The sequence below is a fragment of the Protopterus annectens genome, chromosome 3.part1 (assembly GCF_019279795.1).
Source record: "Protopterus annectens isolate FY-2018-M chromosome 3.part1, PAN1.0, whole genome shotgun sequence".
In the NCBI taxonomy this organism is placed as follows: domain Eukaryota; kingdom Metazoa; phylum Chordata; order Ceratodontiformes; family Protopteridae; genus Protopterus; species Protopterus annectens.
Window position 1 is genome coordinate 898,854,481 of NC_056732.1, and position 22,714 is coordinate 898,877,194.

The window sequence follows — 22,714 nt, forward strand, 5'->3', positions numbered from 1 at the left end:
CAAGATATAGGTGCCAATCTAGGGATGAATTTCCTGTTCCCCATCCAATTGTCCAAGTTGCACTTGAATTGGGTTAGGAATGAACTCTGCTTCACATGGATGGGGAGCCTGCTCCAGAGGCGGGGTAGTCTCTTGGATACATACCTGTCTCTCCAGCAAGTCCTATTTATAACACAGGCAAGGTTTAAGTCTTTAGAATGGGTAATTCTGGTGCTGTTTGTTTTGTAGATATGCAGGAGTTCCATCAGGGTGGTATCTGACAATATCATGTATGCTAGGCATAGATCTCTCCACAACTTCATGTAGGAGACAGAATACAAATACAGGATTTTGAGACAGAGTACACATATAGGGCTTGTATTCTTTTAGTGAGGAACTTCTGTGGCTATTCTAAATGCTGCATGTGTCTGGTCAGGTACATACCAAAGGGAACATTGTACTAAATGATAGGTCTGATGAATGCTGAATATAGTGGACCAATATCATCGTTGAACCTAAATACCATACTTTTGTTTATAAGTTGAACAACATAAAATGATCTCCTCTCTAATATAGACATGTGATGCCCAAAGGTTAGACAGCTGCCTACATGTGTCCTCAAGTCCATAACTACTAGGTCTTAGTGGTGTGTTTTCGGTATGATAGTTACCAGGGATGGATGACTTCCCAAAGGATATTATTATGTATTTATTTGCTTTTAGTTTTAGTCCATCAGTCTGACTCAAGTTATTTGTCTGTATCAGCCTTTCCTGGAAAACATTTGTGTCAGTGCGGGACTTGTATGACTGCTCCTAATTAGCAATTATCTGCAAATTTGGTTATCCAGAGGCCCTTGTCATTGACCTTGATATCAGAGAAATAAATGTCAAAAAGACACGGTCCCAAGACCAACCCTGAGGGACTGCATTTGTGACTGGCCTGTTTGTGGAGGTGGACTCTAAAATTCTAATTTCCTGTGTTCTGTCTGTGAAACAACTGGTTATCCACTAGGGTGAAATAAGGGTTTATACCTAACCTCTTCAGTTTATCAACAATGCCTGAATGAGGTATTTTGTCAAATGCCTTGGCCAGGTCAAGGTAGGCACTGTCAACCATTTGCCCTAATCAATTGCTTTGGGGGCCTTTTTAAAGAATTCCACTAGGTTGAGTTGGCATGACTTGCCCTTGACAAAACCAAATTTGGTTGTGTCCATTGTTTGGAGGTTTCTTTTAGGTTCATAGGTTTATAGGTAGGTACTAGGCTATTGGCCCTAGGGCCTATATAAGCGTAGCCAAAAAATGTAGCCTGGCTTTCGCCACCCAAGAAAATTATTTTCCTGTGCCCCTGTCGAGCTGAGCCACAGAAGTGATCCCTGGGGTGAATTTCCCATTTCCCATCCAATCATCAAGATTTTTCTTGAAGAGTGCTAATGAGGAGCTCTGTTTGACATAGACAGGTAGTCTGATCCAGAGTATGGGAAGTCTCTGGGACAGGAATCTATCCCTCCAGCATATTCTGTTTATTGTGGTGACAAGGTTTAGGTCCCTAGAGCGTGTAGCTCAGAGGGATTGGGATTTCTTTAAGTGGAGCATGTCCAACAGCTCTGGGTTTGACATAGCTTTGTATGTTAGACAGAGATCGTCCCTGAGTAGGCGATATGCGATGGAGTAAAGCTGTAGTTTTTTGAGACGGTCTGCGTAGGGCATCTGTTTGAGGCCAGTAATCCTCTTTGTGAGGTATTTCTGTGGTCTTTCCAGTTGTTGTAGATGTCTTGTGAGGTACATACCAAAAGGGGCATTGTACTTTATAATGGGTCTAATGAGTGACGAGTAGAGGGGAACAATGACCTCTTTTTTTCTGGATGAGAATCCTTTTGTGCTGAGATGAGCCACGTAGAAGGATTTCCTGACCACTGTGGCAATGTGATTATCAAAGGAGAGACTACTGTCCACCTGTGTCCCAAGGTCTCTTATCACATTTTTGGCATTAAGTAGACTACCAGCTATGTGGTAGTTCATGGGTACAGAGTTTTTAACAAAGGGGATTACAATACACTTTTTGGCATTGAGCTTCAGGCCATTGCTTTGACACCAGGTATCTGTCTCAGTGAGGCCCTTTTGTAGTTTGTCCACATCGTTACGAGTTTCGATTATGGCTCCTACTTTGCAGTCATCTGCAAACTTTGTTAGCCAAAGACCTTCTGTGTTAGCCTGCACTTCAGAGAAGTAGATATCAAACAGGAGAGGACCCAGGACTAAACCCTGTGGTACTCCACTTGTCACTGGTCTGAAGTCGGATTTGGAATCCGCTACTTTCACAGTGTGGGTTCTGTCCGTGACCCAGTTGGCAACCCATCTTGTGACATAGGGATTTATACCTAGTTTAGTGAGCTTATCTATAATTCCAGAGTGTGGGGATGGTGTCGAAAGCCTTGGCGAAATCTAGATAAGCTGTGTGAACCATTTTACCCTCATCTATTGCTTTGGTGACTGCTTCAAAGTCTGTCCAGTCCTAGAGAGGATGTGATCTGCCTTTTACAAATCCAAACTTGGTAAGTTCCAGAGTTTGGAGATTACCAATGTCTTTGTTTATGAATTCCATGATGATACATTCTATGGCCTTGCAGACTAGGCTTGTCACGCTAATGGGGTGGTGGGGTCCGGGGGTGGGTCCGTCTCCACCTTTGTGGGTAGGATAACACATAACCGTCGCGGTACACCATTCGGTGGAGGTGAGCCCCTGAGATGAGGCTATGATTGAACATGAGGGTGCCAGTTCATTCTGTAGATTCATAGATGTAGTTCATTGCAGCCTGCCTCGAGTCCCATGGATGCTGATGCTGCTTTCTTGGCTTTTTTGTGTTTGTGTTGTTGTTATCTGTGTGTGCATTTTATCTAGGAACTTTGCATTCTTCCAGTATAGAGAGAGGGAGTAGGGAGGGGCACTGAGGGAGGTAAAGTTAGCACTGAACCTATCTGTTGTTATTGTATGGGTTATATTGTTGGTTATATAATGTTTCCATTGTATAGAGCAGCCATTGTCCCATTGAGATTCCCATTGAGAGATTCTTGACATAGCTATAGAGCTTTAGAGTCATTTCATTTTTTTCAGTGTTTGTTATTTTTTTTTTTTGGAACTTTTTGTAGGGGATCTTGGAGGGGAGGTTATTTAGATCTCAGTTCCTCCAGGAGTGGAATTTTACTCTTTTCCCAGCTCTTTTGTGAGTTTTGTTTATGGCAGCAGAGGGCAGATTGCTTGTAGAGTTTTTTTTTGATTCTGGATTTTTGGAGGATAACATCTTGGTGGGAGGCAGTTTTGTGCATATTCCATGCACTAGGATCCGGGTATTAGTGAATCATTTGCATTTGTGTAGGATTCTCTGCATGGCCTCTATTGTCCATCTGCCACTTCTGTCTTAAGAAGTAGAAAGTTTCTTAAGAGGTTTGAGTTGGCTTTGGAGAAGTTTTTTTTGTGGATGGTTTTGGTTGTGGTAGGGCTTGGATTAGATGGTGGGATCTGATGTGAAGCCTGACCTCTGGTGTTGACCGGTTTCCCATGTTGGTAACTTATTGACTGGTGGTGTGGAAGGCCTGGGGATGATGCTGTTGAGTTGAGGTCTGAAAGGGATTGAGCAATCCTGGGCATGCAAATAATTTTAGACTTGGAATTCTTGGTGTTTAGTAGTGTTACGTTGAATGTTCCCATTTCCCAGTGTTAGGTGTATTAGGGTGCCTCGGGGTGTAGGTGAATCCTTGGTACTTAGGGGTGAATCCTGTGAATCAAGAGGGAAGGTAGGGGGGGGAGAAATTTTGGTTGGGGTCTTGGCTGTCTTGGATTCGTCTTGGTGTGCTTGGTTATTTGGAGATGCGGATATCTGCCAACTAGCCTGGAGTGATATGAATCTGGACATTATGCTGCCTTTTCTCCTTATGGATTCTATCGCTCCAATAGTGGGTCTGGGTAGGGTGGTAGGTGGTGTGGTGTGGTCCTCTGGAACTTTGGTGCAGGGGTGCAATCCACACAGGTCTCTGTCTTCTCCAGGTGTCAGTGCTTTTCAGAGTTACTCTCTTTAATTTTTAGTGAGTGCAGAGTGAGTTTTAATTTTGAGGTTTTTGAGGTGCATTTGACTGTTTATTTGCCTGTCATTTTGTAGCATGGTGGTAAATTTTGTCTTTGACTGGAAATTTGAAAAGCCTAAAAGGGAGGGAAAGAGGTGAAAGGAGCTTCCTAAGGGTGGCCTAAGCCTCTATCAGTATCCCCAGGCATCGTCATTTGTCTGAATAGGTCATCTGTCTATCATGAAGTCCAGAAAATATCAATACTGGATCTCCTTAGAATGACACCAGAAGCTTAGCCAATTGTTGTGGTCAATCATTTTGTCTGGTGACTGTGGTATACATACTGGAGTGCATTCAGATGCTACCTGGGGGACAAGGTCAGAGTACTCTTTCATAGGGTGATGCCTGCCGTCTCTGGTCATTCCATGTCTGGATCATGTCAGTACTGGTCTCATGTGCAGGACATGATTATGGAGTGTGTTGACGTTGGATTGACACATATTTATTGATACTGGCTGGCAGGCACCTGGAGTGCAGCACAACCTTGTTTAGTCTAGTGAGTGGAACATCAGTGTGCCTGACTATAGAGTCACACATGACTAGAGTGTTGGGTACGTTGTTATGCCTTATTGGCTGTGGTTGAGTGGCACACTGAGTTTGTGGGATATGTGTCATTTGGGTTGTGTTGGGGGGTGGAGTTTGCTTGCATTTATGCTTTGGATGTCCCTGATGCTTGGGCAGGTTTTTATTGAGAGCCTCCGTGAATGCAAGTGTGTGTTTTGTGTTTCTATGTGTGTGTTTTGGTGGTGTAGGTTTTGAGGGACTATGTGATGAGTGCGGTGTGGTGCAAGTGTTTACCTTCTCCTCTTGACTGTCTAGTCCAGTCTTGGGTGAAGAGAGCTTTGCTCCCAGTTTGGCTATATAAGTGCATCTCTCACAGGTTGTAGTGTTGGGTGGTAGGAGAAGAGGGTTGTCTGTGTACATGAGGCAATTGCTGCATTGCCCCAAGATGCCCAGATTCATCAGGTAGACAGGAGAAATCACTGGGAGCTGACCCTTAGACTTGCCTGGATAGGTGCTTATTTATTAAGTACTAAAAACTGCTTTCCTCTAGACAAGTGAGGAAAGTTGAGTGCTGTAGTAATTTGCAGCTTATGTAGTGCTTACAATGAGTTCTGAACAAGTGCTGAGTTCAAACAAACAGATCTGAGTGCTGAAACTAGAAAACTGGCTAGTTATAAGAAACAAAACTAAGCTAGAAGGCTTCCCTCCAACACAAAAGGGCTTGGGGGCTCAGAAGCCTGCAAACAGTCTAGACCACTTAACAGGAAAGGCAGGAAACAAGCTTAAATTGTTTTTGTTCTCTTTCCCAGATGCTCTCTTTGCACACAGTAGGAGTGTCTGAAATCAGAATATGATCTCACTGTACTCAGTTGAGTGAGCAAATGAGATGGTCCCAGAAGGAGTATCCAAACACAAATTTACAAGAGGGGCGGGCAGTTTCAAAGCCACTAAGATTAACACCAAAACAGCAACAGGGTGGGTGGGGAACTAACTGAAAAAAGCAACAGTGGGGTTGGGTGGGGAACTTACTGAAAAAATAGAGTCAAAACTTCCAGTTCAGTTAATATTCATGCAACACAATTAAATCAATTTAAATACTGTATGATTTGAAAAAAGTGCAGATAAAAGGTACTTAAATTCTCTTATATGTCCAGTTGAATAGAGTTAGATCTTAGCCAGCCAAAGCTGGGGTTTTTAAGCAGAAAATATTTCAAACTGTACCACTTAAATAGGCATTGACAGGAAATCAAAGAATGTGGCTACCCCACACCTGTAATTACTAACAGACGATAAAATTCAAGCAAGCAGTAACTGAAGAACAGAGTCAAAACTTCCAATTCAGTTAATATTCATGCAACACAATTAAATCAATTTAAATACTGTATTATTTGAAAAAAGTGCAGATAAAAAGGTACTTAAATTCTCTTATACGTCCAGTTGAATACAACTAGATCTTAGCTGGCCAAAGCTGAGGTTTTTAAGTCATATATTATTTCCACGATAATTATTTTCATGCCTTTGCCTTTGAGAGTAATGAGACTAATGTTCTGATGTTCCAGGGTCTGTATCTGTGCCACCTTTGTGCAGATGTTGCTGCTGTCTATTTGTGAGGCTTGGAGACTGTTTGGAGGTTAGAGTTAAATAGTGATTCCATAGGGTCTGATAGGTCAGGTTTCATGCTATTAGGAAGGCATCCTGAAATATTGTCTAGGCCCATTAATGCAGTGTCCTTGGATTTACAGAGAGCATTGAAGACCGGTTCCCTAGTGATAGTAGGGAGAGTTATATCTAATGGTATTTTATGAGGGGAGGTTGAGGGGGAGAGAGAGATAAAGTTAGAGCTGAATTTGTCTGCCAGTAGGTTTTCTATAGCTTCTGGCCCAGTGTAGGTGGCACTATTCACAATGAGTTCTGCACACAATTGTGTATTGCCTTTGAGGCTGTGGACGTGGCTATAGAATGCCTTGTGGGTGTCCTTGGTCTAGGATGCCAAATTTGTCCTCTGAGGCATTTGTTTAGTCCGATGAGAGTATTTTTATCCCGATGGGTAGGTGCTATACCTCCTAATTTTTGCCACGATTTTCTTTCTTCTGTTATATAGCTTATTAATATTTTGATTCTACCAGGGTGGCTTGTTTTTAGAATTAATTTTGTACTTATTCCTGGTAGGTACTTCAAAAGATAAACAATATAAAACTATACAGCATGTATTCACTTTGACTGAGCATTGGCTAATCAATTCACAATTTGGGTGAATGCTAAACATCCAGTCACTGCTATTCTCAAATGCCAATAGAACTAAAAAAAAAACATGACTTCTGCATAAACTCACTCAAAAACACCCATACAGAAATGGTAGATCATACAAAAATACTGGGTAGTATCACACAAAGAAGTCATAAATTTAAGCATGTAGAATATGTGATCAACAAAACCAATCAGAAAATGGGTCGAGTCATCTGCATATTGTATCAGTGAAACAATAGGAATAACAATATCTGATGGCATTGGTATCAACCCTCTTTCATATAATTTTTAAATATATTGAACTGTAGGGGCCCAAGATGGCACTACTAGAGTAAGATATAGATGTCAGGAGGTAGAACACAAGACAAGAGAAGGATATAAGTGATTAATAGATATATGGTAATACTATTTATCTGTAGATGTAATATAGAGTGACAGTTTAGGGATTCAGCAGGATTGGCAGAGGCAAGATATGTAAAATGTAGTGATCTTTTAAAATATAAGTACATATAGAATTTCTTGTGACTTAATGTAACTTATTCCATAATTTGCACAGTGCAAATACCAAAGTAGAGTCTATGAATTAATACTGATTGACAGGGTATATGGGAAATTAACAGTGACTAATCATATATTTCTTAGAGGTTGTAGTACTTCATTTGGGAGTTCAATTAAAACATTTTAATGGTTTACACAAGAGATAACAGGTTAGGAAAAGGTAAAATTTTGAAAGGTAATATTTTATAGCAAGTCACTTGAATATTGTCGAAAATGTTCAGTAAGTAGAGTTAGAGGGAAGACTGAATATGAACCTAGCAATATTATAGCAGGGCTGATTGAACTTAACAAGTTAAGTAGTGGGCTGGTTGTTAAATATTGTCCGCACTCAGTAGCTTAGGGATATGGAATACATTGAAAGTGGCAAACACTTTCTGGTGACTAAAGTTGTGTTTTTGCCTGGTAGAATACAACTTGAGTTTTTATGTCCATAGATGACTGAGTTTAATGTCATGGCTCATTGTCTCACTGAGTATTACAACAATGGTTATGATCTAGATAGTTTCATGCCAAGTATGGACATGGATATGTTAGGGTCATTTATACACTATAAGGGCTGTCTTTATTGGAGATGAGAACTACCACTGGAGTTTGCAAGCAGTGTTGTACTTTGATGAAGGTTCCTTAAAGTGTGAAGGTAATAGAAATGAGGTCAGGGGAATAAAATTAAATGCTGCAGTTGTCTGCAGAATGAATCATATTGACACATCCAAAATAATAAGACAAGAGATGCATAAGGATAGCGAGGAGTAAGTATCTGAATTCTAAGACTCGGCCATCTCCCTGGTTTTGCCTAATCTGACAGCTTGGGTCCATGTCTATAGGTATCTTCTGACTCACAAGATGACTTAGTTAGAGAGAAGGGTGGGCAGCCTGTCTAGGAAAAGCCAGTGAGTGAATGTTAAAAACCACAAAGATATTAAAAAATATTTTGGTGATGATCTCTCAATTGCTTGTTTTTGATTTCAGAACTGAGACAATGCTCATTAGCATAGTTTGTGAGCTAAACTCATGCTAATAATCAGATAGGAAGATTTCTATACATCTTTACAAAAGTGCCATTTGAAAAGTAGGGTAGAAGCTCTGCTGAGTGTCCCAAGCATCATTTATATAGAGTTGAACAATAATGGACATTTTTCATAATTTTGGGAACCTTGTTTTCTGAACTGACTATGGTTGCTCTATAGAAAGCAAAATATCCAGCTGCTAATTTCTAGAAGTGATAATGGAGGATAGTCAATTTAAATGAATCCACCTTTGATTATAACTTGTTTTTGAGGAGAATAAGTGGTCTGAAATGGAGGAGGGCTTGGACATGCTAATGTCAATGTGTAAATGACATATTAGTTATCTAATTATGAAAAACAAAAGTTATACAAGTTAGAAAGAGTTTTGCTAGAAGGATGTTTGCTTCCTTCTCAGGTCATCAGAATGTCAAAAATCAAAAATGAGGCTGGACTAAATGCTATATGGTAAAAAAATGTTAAGTTTGATAATTCAATCTTAGAAGACCGTTGCATTCTGGAGATTAACTAAAGAACTTTATAACCAAAACTAAACATTTGCTCATTAATGTGATAACCTAATAAAATTTAATATTCACAAAAATGTGGTGGGCCATAGAGCTGAAATACGTGTATTATTTATTTATTTATTTGCAGTTTGTTAACCTGGAAAGTCCATTGGGTCAGAATAAGCCCTTTTTCAATGGTGGCCCGGGGAAAAAATCTCCAAGTACATATATACAGAAATGCTAGCAGCATAAATCACATCAACTAATAGCAGCATAAGTCACATAAGGTTAATACAGGGTAATTACGAAAATAACAATCAGCAGAAATTATTAAAAACAGAAATTTACAGAAATAATAGCAGCATAAATCATGTCACGGTTAATACAGGGTAATTATGAAAATAATCAGCAGAAGTCATTAAAAATATACTGAAGTAATAGCATTATAGATTGGGAAAATATTAATATGGGGTAAATATAAAGATAATCAGCAGAAGTTATCGCAGACAATTATACTACTCAGAAAATAACAGGACTGTATTATCCAACTACATGTGGTAAAGGGGACAGATGAGTTGCAGTCCAGCTTCCTACACATCAGAATAAGTACAGATATAAATCAGAATCAAAAATGTCTTCGCTCCTTACCCGAATGACATAGGAGTATCAACAGTTCAGTACCCAAATTTTATTTATTTATTTATTTTATTTAACATTTGTTGACAGGGAATGTCCGACTAGGTTCCACAGAGCCTGTTTTCAACAGAGGCCCGGGGAGAAACGCTCCAGATGCATGTCTCTTGCAAATCCAGATGCTGAAGTTAGTGAAGGAATTGCATTCCCGTTTTTGACTTGTAGTACTAAGGAAAACATCTAGAAGCAAATGTATTTCTTCATCTTCTCCTAGCACAGCTTGTACTGGATTCTTTACAGCACATCAACTGGTTATAATTGCTGTAGTTGTGAAAAAAACAACAGGCCAGTGTTCCTGTCTGTTAGAGCACAGTCCAGAATTAGATTTTGCTCCTTTTCATAGGATCATAGGAGATTACTAGGCTATCGACCCAGATGTAATTTTAAGCCTAGCTGTTTCAACCCAATGTAATACTGTAGATATACTTGTCAATACCCAAGATTACATTTGTGATGACTGCTTATGTCCAGGAGGGTCATGGGTGCTATCCCTGGTAAGAATTTATGGTGCCCTATCCACTCATCCAGGTTCATCTTGAACAGTGTCATAGAGTCCTCTGTTTCACATGAATTGGTAGCCTGTTCCAAAGATATGGCAGTCACTGGGAGATAAATAGGTCCATCCAGCATGTCCTATTTAAGTCGCAGGCCATAATTAAGTCCCTGTAACAGGTAGCCCTAGACCCATTTGATTTACAGATATGCATGCAGTAAGTTCATTAGGTTTGAGTCTTGGGTTGCTCTGCACCTAGCATAACTTAAGATGGATTCTCTGTGGTACATTGTGGAATTATGGTCACATTTCTATGGTCAAATGCTACAAGGAAGTGATTTGATCAGCTTAGGTTTGGACTCATTTGACTCTACACAGTAGGAAAATACAAGCAACTATAAATATTTAGTGTTCATCTCATTGTTTCTCAGCCTTCCCTTCATAGGTATGAAATTTAATTCAAATCTAATACATTTTACCTTTCATAAGGCAACGCATCACAACTCTTTAATGAATCTATTTGCTCTTATTCCATAAAGTGTGCCTGCTTTTTGTATTTTGTTAGTATTTTTGAAAATGCAGACTTTAGTGCATATTATGTTGATATATTAAGTAGATGAGATGAATGAAGAGTCCAAATGGGCATTTCTAGACTTGGAGAAAACATATAACATGGTCCTAAGAAAGCTGATTTTGGTAGTCCTGCGGTGGCTCAAAGTCCCTGAAATAGTGGTAGAATTAGTGCAGGCTATGTACAAGGACCCAGTGACTCAAGTATAAACAGTGTTCTGTCCCACAGAGGAGTTACCAGTGGGATTGGGTGTACACCAGGGTTCAGCTCTGACCCCACTGTTGTTCATGCTGGTGTTGGGCTACATTAGTAAACAGGTTGGAGGGAACTGATCAACAAAGTTGCTGTATACAGACAATGTGGCATTACAGGCAGACTTTGAGCAAAAACTTTAGCAAAGGATAGGGGAATGGAATGCAAAACTGAAGGTACATTGGATGAAACTGAGTACAGATAAGACAGCTGAATGGCAGCAAATGGTGGAGATCAAAAGAAGCTGAGAACTGAGATAGAAGGGAAAATAGCAAAACAAGTTAGCAGTTTCCAGTATCTGGGAGGAGTGGTAAAGGAGAAGGAAAGTCTGAATGAATAGGTCAAAGCTAGAATCAGAGGGGCTTCAGACAACTGGCACAGAGTGTCAGGGGTACTGTATGAGAGAAGAACACCAAAGAAGCTGAAAAGTAAGGTGTACAAAGCAGTTGTGTGACCAGTACTACTGTATGGTACAGAAACCTGGGCAGTAAAGGCAGAGCAGTTAAGGAAGCTAGAGGTGAGGGTGATGAAGTGCGTGAGATGGGTGGCAGAATGCCCCATATGAGACAGACAAAGAAATGAGAACATAAGTGCAGAAGCCAAAGTAGCTTCAATTGCAAAAGAGGTAAAAGAGAACAGATTATGGTGGTTCAGGCACATGTGCAGCAAAGCAGAAGACAATCTGGTGAAGAAGATTTGAGGTACATAGTTAGATGGCAAGAGGAAAGAAGGGTTTCCAGTATAGATATGGATGGACTGTGTGAGAGAAGACCTGTGACAGTCAGGCATGAGTGTTGAAGAAGGCAGGAGAGTGAAGAGAGAGAGAGAGATGGCAACAGCTGACACGACAGCCCAACCCCATGTAGGAAATGGGAAAAGGGGGGGTTGATGATGATTAAGATTTTTCATACTATGATGGGGTTGTTTCTACTAACCATATAAAAATAATTTGTAAAATGTTCAGAAATCAATGTTTGATGTTGAGTTGGTCGTAGGAAAAGAACAATGAGGTAATTAAGTAATTATAATCAGTTCTAGGAGATTAGTCATACAGAAAACACAAACCTGTTAATGCTGAATGTGGGCTTGTGAAATACTGGCAGTGTGGTAATAGTGGTTCAGTGGGATGAAGGGATGGCAGTGTGGTAATAGTGTTGTAGTGGGATGAAGGGATGGCAAATGTAATAGTGGTGTAGTGGGATGAAGGGATGGCAGATGTAACAGAAAAGGATGATTTAAGAAACCAAAACAACACGTATTTGATTGTTTGATAAGCACAGTTCTGAGATACCTAATGGGGAGGGCACTAAACTAGCATAAAGATACTGTATTCATTTTACTATATAAATGCAATAGTGAAAAATTATTGTGAAGCAGCATTAAGTAGCATGGTTTTCATTGTGTAATGAATATTGTTTTGTGATACCTGTTAGCAAGAATTAATAGTCAAGTATAAGCATCATACTATTTCACTTTATTTTTCATTTGTTGGTCTCTGGTGCACTTTTTATTTGGGAAACAATGGTGAAAAGGTACTTGTCTATACATTGGAATAGCAATGCAACGATTTCTAATTCTTCTTGCAACTGTATTAATCTTTATGTCAAACGCATGTTGTGATCACTGAAGAAAATGTTCTAACAGATGTTTTATCAAACATTTCTTTAAAAGTCAGACAATGGCTAGTGACAGAAAACTTTGTAGAAAGTCAAAATCCACAATAACCAAAGTTGTCTTTCATTTTGGAGAATGTTGCATTATGTCAATTATTCTGCACTTTTCAGTAATACTACTTTTCTTGTTCTCTGGGTTGCATTGCTTGAATTTTATATATATAGTATGAATATGCTGTAAATTCATGATTTTATACTTTCACACATGCGTGCCTTAAATGTTCATCATTCTCACTGTTGCAGAAACCTATAGCTGTTTTGGCAATATCCTACCCAAGATATAATGACTGCTCAGTCTTCAAAAGTCTTTGGTTCCCCTCCACTTATACTTCCAGGCTGATGTGTTGCAAGATCCACAAGAAGACTGGCAGATAAGTCCTCTTTGGGGAACCTTTCTGAACAGAAATATTTTTCTCTGTTTTTGACAAGTAAGTGTGACAGTTGCTTTAAAAATAGCAATTTACTGTATTGACATTTTAGCGTAAATGAGTTGTTTTTAGTTGTTGTGACTGATTAACTATGTCTGGGACACTTTGTGAAAAAAACAAACTGCTTTTGTAGTTTTTGTGTGTGAACTGAATAAATTAAATGTATTTAAAGGACTGCAAGCTTATTTTCTGCGTGTGTACACTTTATGACAACTTACCTGCATTTTAATTAAATCAGTGACTCTTTGTGTGAATAGGGATTTCTAATTTGTGGTGGATTGAACTGTACTGCATCAGAATTTACTTTTGTGATATTTATGAGACAGTGTAAGAAATTGTAAGACTGTGTGCTGTTTGTGAGAACTACAGTGACAACTAACCTTCTGATCAACTTGTTCCAGCAGTACTTTATGACAAACAGGCTTCTCACTAGCCAGGAACATAGATACCCTTACTGGTCCTACAGTTACTTCTCCTGCTGTACCTAAAAAGGTAAAAGAAAACAAATAAAGAGCCCTTGCTTGTGCTACTGGCTCAGACTGCACCTCAGCAATTGGTGGGTGACTCTGCAGTGGCCACAGCTTTCTCATTATATCACAAAGTGGTTTCTTCAGGACCTTCTGCTGTAGTCCCTTCTACCATCATGGACTGGGGATAAGCCAAGTTCTCTACAGCTGAGTGGTCATACCTGATATGGGAGAGTCTTCACCTTTAGGTACGGGAGTTTCTATAGAAATTTCTTCCAAGGCTGCTCAGGGTAGGAGACCTATTTCCCAGGTTGAAGTGTCATCTTTCAATTGGTTTTCTTCTAGTGATGTCCCTAGAACAAAGAAACAAAAGGTTAGACATATTTCATCTAAAGACAGCGCGTCTGTTAATAAAGAAGAATGACTTACATTAGCTAAATTTATATTACAGGATTTCAATCCTTTGGAACAGAAATAATTTTTAAACACAAATCCTGAGGATTTTTTATTAGAGGATTTTGATATATGCAGAGAGCTTTTTTTTCTGTATTATCCTCACAAGCATCCAACTTTGATCTTGAGAAGAGGGTTTCCTCAGTTTATCCTATAGAGGAGTTTTTTTTTTCTTTTTCTGAGACTTTGTCCAGGATGAATAATGTATTTTTATAGCAACAAATGAATGTACTGCTCTCCTTAAGGAGATACTATGATATGTTATAAGTGGATATGCAACATCATATACCTGTTCTTCCAATTAGCCAGTTTTAAAGGGTGTTTTTGATTCTGCCTGCAGTAATACTGAACATCAGTCTTCAGTACGTAAAAAGTCAGATAAACTCTATAAAGTTCCTCATTCTAACAAGTATTTGTTTTCTCACCTGAGGTCTGGTCCAACAGCTGTTTTCATTTCTTCTCTAGTTGCTGACAAAGTTCTGATAAATGCTAATCTTTCACCTTCAGACATGGATGGTAAACCCTTTGACAGGTTCGGTAAAAGAATTTCATATCTTCAGTTCTGGCCTTCAGATTTTTGAATTACCAAGCTCATAGATACATGTTGACTTGTCTAGACAGGTTGAATACATTTTCTGCCACATTATCCTCAGAAGGTTGGTCCTTTCTGAATCATATTATTGCCACTCTTTCTCAAGTACTTCACCTATCCATTCTTAATGTGTTTGTGAGAGTATCAAACTTCAAAATATTGGCCTTTCGGAGCCTGTTACCTCTCATTGCTTTTCTGTTTCATGGTAACTCTAGACTTAAAATATGGTTATTATCACATCTCTACTGACTCAGATTTTCTTTGTATGGATCACATTATCAGTTTTCTGCATTACCCTTTGGGTTATCAAAGGCCCCAAGAGTATTTACAAAATATATGTCTATCTTCAATGATAGTGCGTTCTGGATTGCATGAAATTCATATATTTCCATATTTTTATGACTTACTTATCTTTGCAGAGTCTTTTTCCAGGTGTCAGGAATCCCTTTCATTGGTTACAAATCTTCTTCTCAATCTGAGCTTTTAGATCGACATACAAAAATCCTTTATAATTTCTTCTCATAGAATTTTGCTTCTAGGATACCTTATAGATTCTTTCCTGCAAAATGCATTCCTAACCCAGGAAAAAGTGGACTTGAATCTGGAAGTCTTTCTGAGCTTCTCAAATCAGTCTCAGACTTCATACAGGATTCGTGTTTCTAGGGTTCATGGCATTCATGATTTTTATGATTCCTTGTGTCAGGCTGCACATGAGAAAAATCCAACGATACTTAAAAACTACGTGGACCCAACATTTTCACCTCTCTAATTTCAAATTCCAATCTTCGGGGTTATGAAGAAAGAACTACTGCGGTGAAAACAGCAGATTGTTCTGACTCTTGGTCTACCATTCTCTTACAACCCCAGCTCAGTCTGTGAAAACAGAAGATTCAATTTTGCTCTGCATGTGTGTGTGTGTGTGTGTGTGTGTGTGTGTGTGTGTGTGTGTGTGTGTGTGTGTGTGTGTGTGTGTGTGCACGTGTGCGTGTGTGTGTGTGTGTGTGTGTGTGTGTGTGTGTGTGTGTGTGTGTGTGTGTGTGTGTGTATGTGTCTGAATAAATACAGTCATTCGCTGCTGTATTCATGTTTGCAGAGATCCACTTTCCATCTGAACTCTGTATTAATTGCACCATGCTAATAAAGATATGGTGTGTACAGAAGACTATGCTGTTGAACAGAAAGCTCTACTGTGCTTGATAGTATTACTTGTGTCTTTATAGATGCCATTCTGTGTATAGTATAGTTTGCAAAGTCGAAGGATAAGAAACTGAATGGAACTGAATGTTTTTGGCTTTATGATTATGGAAAAGCAAAATATAGTGTTTTAACATTATCACAAAAGCAACATATAGCACTGCTGTGTTAAAAAGAAAATTGTGCTGTGTGCGACTTTGTGTAAAAGGTTTGTAAACAACATTTGATGCACTATGTGATGGGAAACCCATATACACTAACATGGTCTTGACTGCTTGACAAGTGCCATTTTGTCTGTATGTATACAGTCTTCAGCTATGCGGAGATCACATTACCATGTGAAAGCTATATCAGTTTTACTGCCATACAGCATTTATGGCATTTTTTAAAACAGTTTATTTAGAGCTACCATTCCTGGTTCACTTATCTCTTACATGAGTGTTCAACTCAATGTTTTTCATCAGATCACTATTTTAATAGCCATAACCATATGTAGCATATGGAATCCAAACAGAGGATTTACCTAGTCTTAGGAAAAAAAGCCAGCAACCACAACCACAAAGTAGTAACAAGGCAGACTGGAGCAATATAAGACTACTGAAATAAATTTATTATATCTGGAATTCATTAATCACTTTCATCCCTGTACATAGGACTTCTTCAGAACAGTTCACAATATAAAACAGTTACCTTAAATACATACAGCCAGTCACCGAATAAGTAAATAATTAGTTATCCAATTAATTTTGCTAAAGAACCACTCACAACTTCCTTATAAAACATAAAAAACGAAGCAACAAGAGTAAAACATTTAATATTTGATATAAGATTTCCAATTCTGATTTTTTTTAATAATAATCAGAATATTAAAATATATTCGGAGAAAGCTAACATATCATAACTTAGCAGCCCTAGTCTACAAAACATGGTATATTGAAATACATTTGTTTAGCCCTGGGGAGATGAAGCATCCAATCTAATTTACCAAACCAGTTCGCTATATTCTATCATAGTTTCCCACTGCCCATCTCTGATATCAAAGGGTATTTGTTCCAGTATAACAAAAAAAGTATACCAGGTCAAGTCCTCGCAAACTGCAAGAACCAACTAGTAAACCAGCCAGCACTAAATGGAAGGCAACACTCAAGAAAAAAGCAGGCTTTATTAAGCAAATTCAGGAACATAAACATAGAAATTATACACACAGCTTTTTTGTCAGTTAAAAACAGACTTCATTAGATAAAGCAAGTGAAGTAGTGCTGCTTGTTAAATAGTGAACCTCATTTTGGTCAGCCAGTAAGAAAACTACATCACAATTCAAAAAATTGAAGTATATATCCCAATAATGAAATACTTTAAAAACCTTAATAAATAATATTATCAATAAAAATAATATTAAAAGCCTATTCCATGAAAGTTGTTGCATAAAGTATTTCAGTGAGTTCAACTTTGTGTGTTAAGAAAAATAAAGAAAATCCTCACAGCCAAAATTTAAGCAAAAATCTCCATCTAGTATCATAAGTATGTATTTAAATTTGTACTGTTTTATAACTTTGCAGCTCTCTGTTTTAACACTGGAACAATGGAGATGTTGTCATTAAGTCCTGGAGGCTCATTTGCCTCAAGCACAACCTGCCAATATAATTCCTTGAATTCTATGGTAGTTTCCAAAAGGCCATCCCTACCATCCTTGGGTATCCATTCAAAGACAAAAAAGTTCTCTCTATGTGGGAAAAAAATGCACATGTGAAGTGTCAGTGTCATAATGAATGACACTAGTAAGCAGGTTTAAGCACAAATAAGCTGTAGTAAGCATATATAAGCACTAGTAAGCATGTTTAAGTGCGTTTGCGTGGGGGTAAGCATTGCCTACACAGATTAAGCAAAGTAGAAGCTAACTGAGTGTAAGAAACTGTAACTGGAGGTTAGCAGTGCTTACCGTCATGCAAACCCATGCAAACCCACTTACAACTACTTTAAAGTGCCTAACATCACTCTGTACCCAATGGCCCATGTTCTGCCCAGCAACAAAATAAACTGCCTCTGCAAGGCTCGAATTCAGGACCCTGTGCATTATAGTCACAGTAGTACACCACTAAGCCATCATTGCAGTAGATATGAATGAGGTATCAGCAAACTAATCGTCACCACAGGAAAATCAAACCAAACATGTGAACTGAATCTATGTACAGTGTGAAGTAGTATAACCTGCTACATAACATAAATATGTGAACTGGAGTACTGCAATAAGCATAGATGTGAGGTGTTATTGTAATAAAGTGTAGAAGTAGTAGAAATGTAGAATCATGGATACCAGACACATATAGAACCTGTAATGACTAATAAATCACTGCCAAAAGGCAAATATAGTGTTAATTAACTATTCAGCAATGCTAACTGCAGCATGGCTCAACTTAGTAATAGTAAGTAATGTGTAGGGGAGCCAATCCAATCTGCCTAGCGGTATACCCCTTTAAGCACTACCAACCTTAAGTAAGCAGGTGTGCCCATAGCTTAGCCTTTTCAAACCCAGCCAATCACGGAAAAGTGCGAGTAATTGGCCATATTTAAATCGCACAGGCGGTAATCATTCCATAACTGGTTGTAGCTTCCTTCTGCAGGCAGAATGGCTGGTGTGGGTGAAGGCACTCATTTTAGAGCGCAGCGCTGGGGCATCCAGGAGTCAAAAATCATGGTATGGCTCCTGGTAAAACACCATGAGGAGAGACTACTGCAAGGCCAGTACCAGGGCTGGTAGTATAAAACTAAGGCATGGGACAGTCTCGCCCATGACCTCACCAGTGCCACAAGTATCCCCCTAACTGGTGAGAAGGTCAGGCACCACCATGCTGACCTGCAGCGGCAGAGGGGGGATGTACTGGAACAGTGGATCCAGGAGTCTCGGCAGATGGCTAATGCCCCAATACTGAGTAAGTACACATTCTACTAAGTAGTTAAGAATTGCCTAGCTTGTGTATACTATGGATAGGTATGGCTAAATATCACTGTATTTCTCCGACAGCTGCAGACGAGTGGGCTGCGAACCAGCAAGCTCATGATGCTAGGTTGCAAAGGCTGCGTCGCAAGACAAGTTAGTAATTAGTCTGCATGTACTGTCATAACAAATAAATATAAGAGTCTTAGAAAGTGCTGTACCAGTAGAAATAAATGTGTAATACTCTGTGAATAAAGGTATAACCCCTGGAGTGCTTCTGTTTACTCTTCTGTCATATGTTGGCAAACTGTTGCATACTATAAATAGTACTGTTGTATTTTAAGTAGTGTCATTCATACTGTGGCATGCAGATAAAATGTGTATGAAGTCCTGCATAACACTGTTGGAAGTGCCAAGAAGTCAGTCATATTGTACAAGTGAGGGAGACTTAGAAAACAGTAGAAAGCTTTACATCAATACCCTGATAGCGCAGTGTACTGTGATGTTAGCTAAAAATTTTGTCACACACAGCAGGGGTTTGAATCCTGGGAGTGCTACTAAGTTGTATGCATAATCATACCCCACAACTGTACAGATTTTGTTACAATGTTCAGATAGAAAACTGTATGCATAATTACACCCAACAACTGTACAGAATTTGCTAGAATGTTCAAATTGAAAGTTGCATGCATATTCATACCCCACAACTGTTCCAGTATATATATATATATATATTATATATAGAAATATATATGTACATATAAACATGCAAATGCCTACATCTATAGATATATATCTCCACATCTATATGTCTAAATATATCCAGCTGGTTATACATATATGTCAGCACATATATATATATATATATATATATATATATATATATATATATATATATATAGATAATGGGGAAATAAGAAAAACATATACGTCCTCATGTAACGTTGATGGGGTTGAGAGGCCCCACACAATATACGGTCTGGTACAAATAGGTATACCCCCCAGCCAAGCACGACCGCCCTGTAATGCAGTACCAAGTGTTGCAGATCCCATAACCAGGACCAGACATGACATGGCCATCCCTAGGATACATATACACAGACACATATATGCAGATACTAGTGTATCTATATATATATATATATATATATATATATATATATATATATATATTATATATAGATATATATTTAACTACACATACACACACAGAGATATGTACAGTAAGATACATATGTAGTACGTGCACACAATATGGAGCAGCCAGTATTCCTACAGTCACCACCTTACCAATTGGAGACTGAATGACATTCATAGCCTGCAACATATACCCACAGCGATATCAAAGGGTATAACACCACACACAGGTGTGCATAAATGAATGTGAAAGCTTTATTTGTGTACTATGACAGTTGTATATGCCATGTCATATAGCTGTTTAGACACTGACATCCATATGAACAGTATAATGCAACTGTGAAACAGTTATACTAAGACAGTAGTCTGGAAAGGTTGACATATGTTGCTGTCCAGGCCAATGCCTTCAAGTAGTGCAATAATAATGACAGACTGGGCCGCAGCATAGCAGACAATCAACAGTACATAAAGCAGATGTATAGGTCAGCAGCCTCTATCTACACTCTGTACACACTCCCTAGGGGATACAGACCCCAGCTGACACAATGGGATGTATCTGTTACATAACAAGGCATACCTGACACCATCACAATCACACTGATAAACAGAATATTCCGTATGGCAGGAGGCAGTAGGCCTGCATTTACCCAAGGTGGATTGTATGGTAATGTACATCCAGATACCTTAAGGTAGCTTACCACAGGTACCCACACATGTTGTAAAAGCTTAGGTTAGTCATGGTGCACCCCCCCCTACACTCATTAATACTGGGCCATATACCACTGTTACATACACTGGCCTCTGGAGTGCATTAGTGCACACATGTATTGTGTAGGTGAAGCCCACACATATATCGCCCCAACTCCCGCCCCGTATGTGTGGCAGACACAACAGGAGTGGAGTGATGGCAGGAATGACAGCATGACATACACACAGCCCACTACATAGCAACCCCTGACAGCATGTCATATGTGCAAAGCCTTGTATGTAAGTGGATGACAGAGGCTGGAACACAGGCACATATGTGTAAAACTGTTGTCATACAGTAAGCAAGATATGTATATGAGTATATATCTATATGGATATATGTATACTTATATATACATATATGTTCACCATATGTCCTGCACATGGAGTGGAGACATACCTCATCCCCAATAGTCCCAACCTCTCAGTCAAAGGGGATGTCACATATGTAGTGCATGTATATTTGTAGACTATTGCTACTGTAATAGGGATTGTCTTCACAGAAATGGAGTGTGTGTGGGAGGCCACATCTGCTGTTACCATGTGGTCCATTGGCTACTTACAGACATCCTAAGGTCATCATAGTGCAGTACCACTGCTAGCACAGTAACGCCCCTGTGGACTACAGCTGCGATATGGCCAATATATGTGGAAAGTCTGCCACACTCTGATCAGTCCAGGGGTATACACAGGACCCCTTCATGCAAGACATGTGGACCAGGCCTGTCAATATGGATGTTAACAGCCATGTAGATGGGTATAACACATACATACTGGTATTCATTTGCCCCCATAGGTTATGCATTTGTACACGCCTGTCTGTCTTGACACATAATAACCACTGGTACAGAGGTGCCATGGCCACATACTATCCAGTAGTTAGTGACATACATCTGAACAGCATCCCACTGCTTTGTTTGACATACATGACTGTTATGGTGGCCCAGCAGCAGTACATCTGGCAAGTATCTGGACAAGACATCTCACTGGATAAGTACAATATGCTGCTAGGCATGTAACAAAGCACAGTGCAGGCTACAGGCAGACTGACTCAACACTGGGCTACATCTCCTATGTGGGAATACAAATGTACCTGCATAGACAGCAGGCTCTACAGGCATGTCACATCACAGAGTAACAGAAACCTGTCTGAAAGTGCATAACCACAACCAATGTGAACACAGCCACAGCCACATATGGTAAGCTAGCATACTATTACAGTATATGGACTATCTGATGTATACCATCCTCATATGTACCACTCACACAACAACCCTACATATACTGGGTCATTACACAGTGTGGTCCGATGGCTGTCTGTGGTTTGGGATATGTGTGTGTTTGCCCTACAAACATGTAAGCTGATAGGGTGACATACAGTGGAGCAGCATGTAACATCAGATAGAACAGGACCACAAACAATGACATCTACCACAGTCTCTACACAAGCCAAGGTACATATGCACTATACACACACTTTCAACAATTACCAGACTTACACATACCTCAATACTGTACACACAACCACAGAATGCCCAGGCTATGTCCCCAAATATAACTGCTAATGTACATAACATGTGTAGCAGTCTGATATCTCACTGGCTTGTTATCAGATATGCTGTCAATGAATATGGTGTACAGAGCATATGCACACCCTACTGCATGACATATATACAAAGGTTGACAGAGTTGTGGCTGGAGGCACAAACACATGGCCAATATTGACATGTCGCTGTGATAACCTCATACATTTCCTGTTGTAAAAGGGTTGATGCAAAATATGTCCTAAGGGATACAACGTCAATAACTCTTCTGGCTGTCACCATTTGCTAATTGCAATCCTCACACTACCTTCTGCAGTTGAGAGATAGGTGCACTGTGGGTAACACAAGGAACACAAGGCACCACACACTGCCCAGTCTGCAGATGACCCTACAGATGGGGATTCCTCATAAACATAGCACTGACATGAGAAGTAATAAAACATTTAGGACAGCCATATCTACACACACCCTGTTACCCCAACTGTAGTATAGCAGCACTTGCAGTCTGTAATCAAGACAGGCACATCCCCTTCCTGTGTGTTCACCTGTTTCCACAGTGTATGTTGTCAGAGGTAAGTCCCCAATACATCTGTGATGCTGTTTGCCAAACAACAG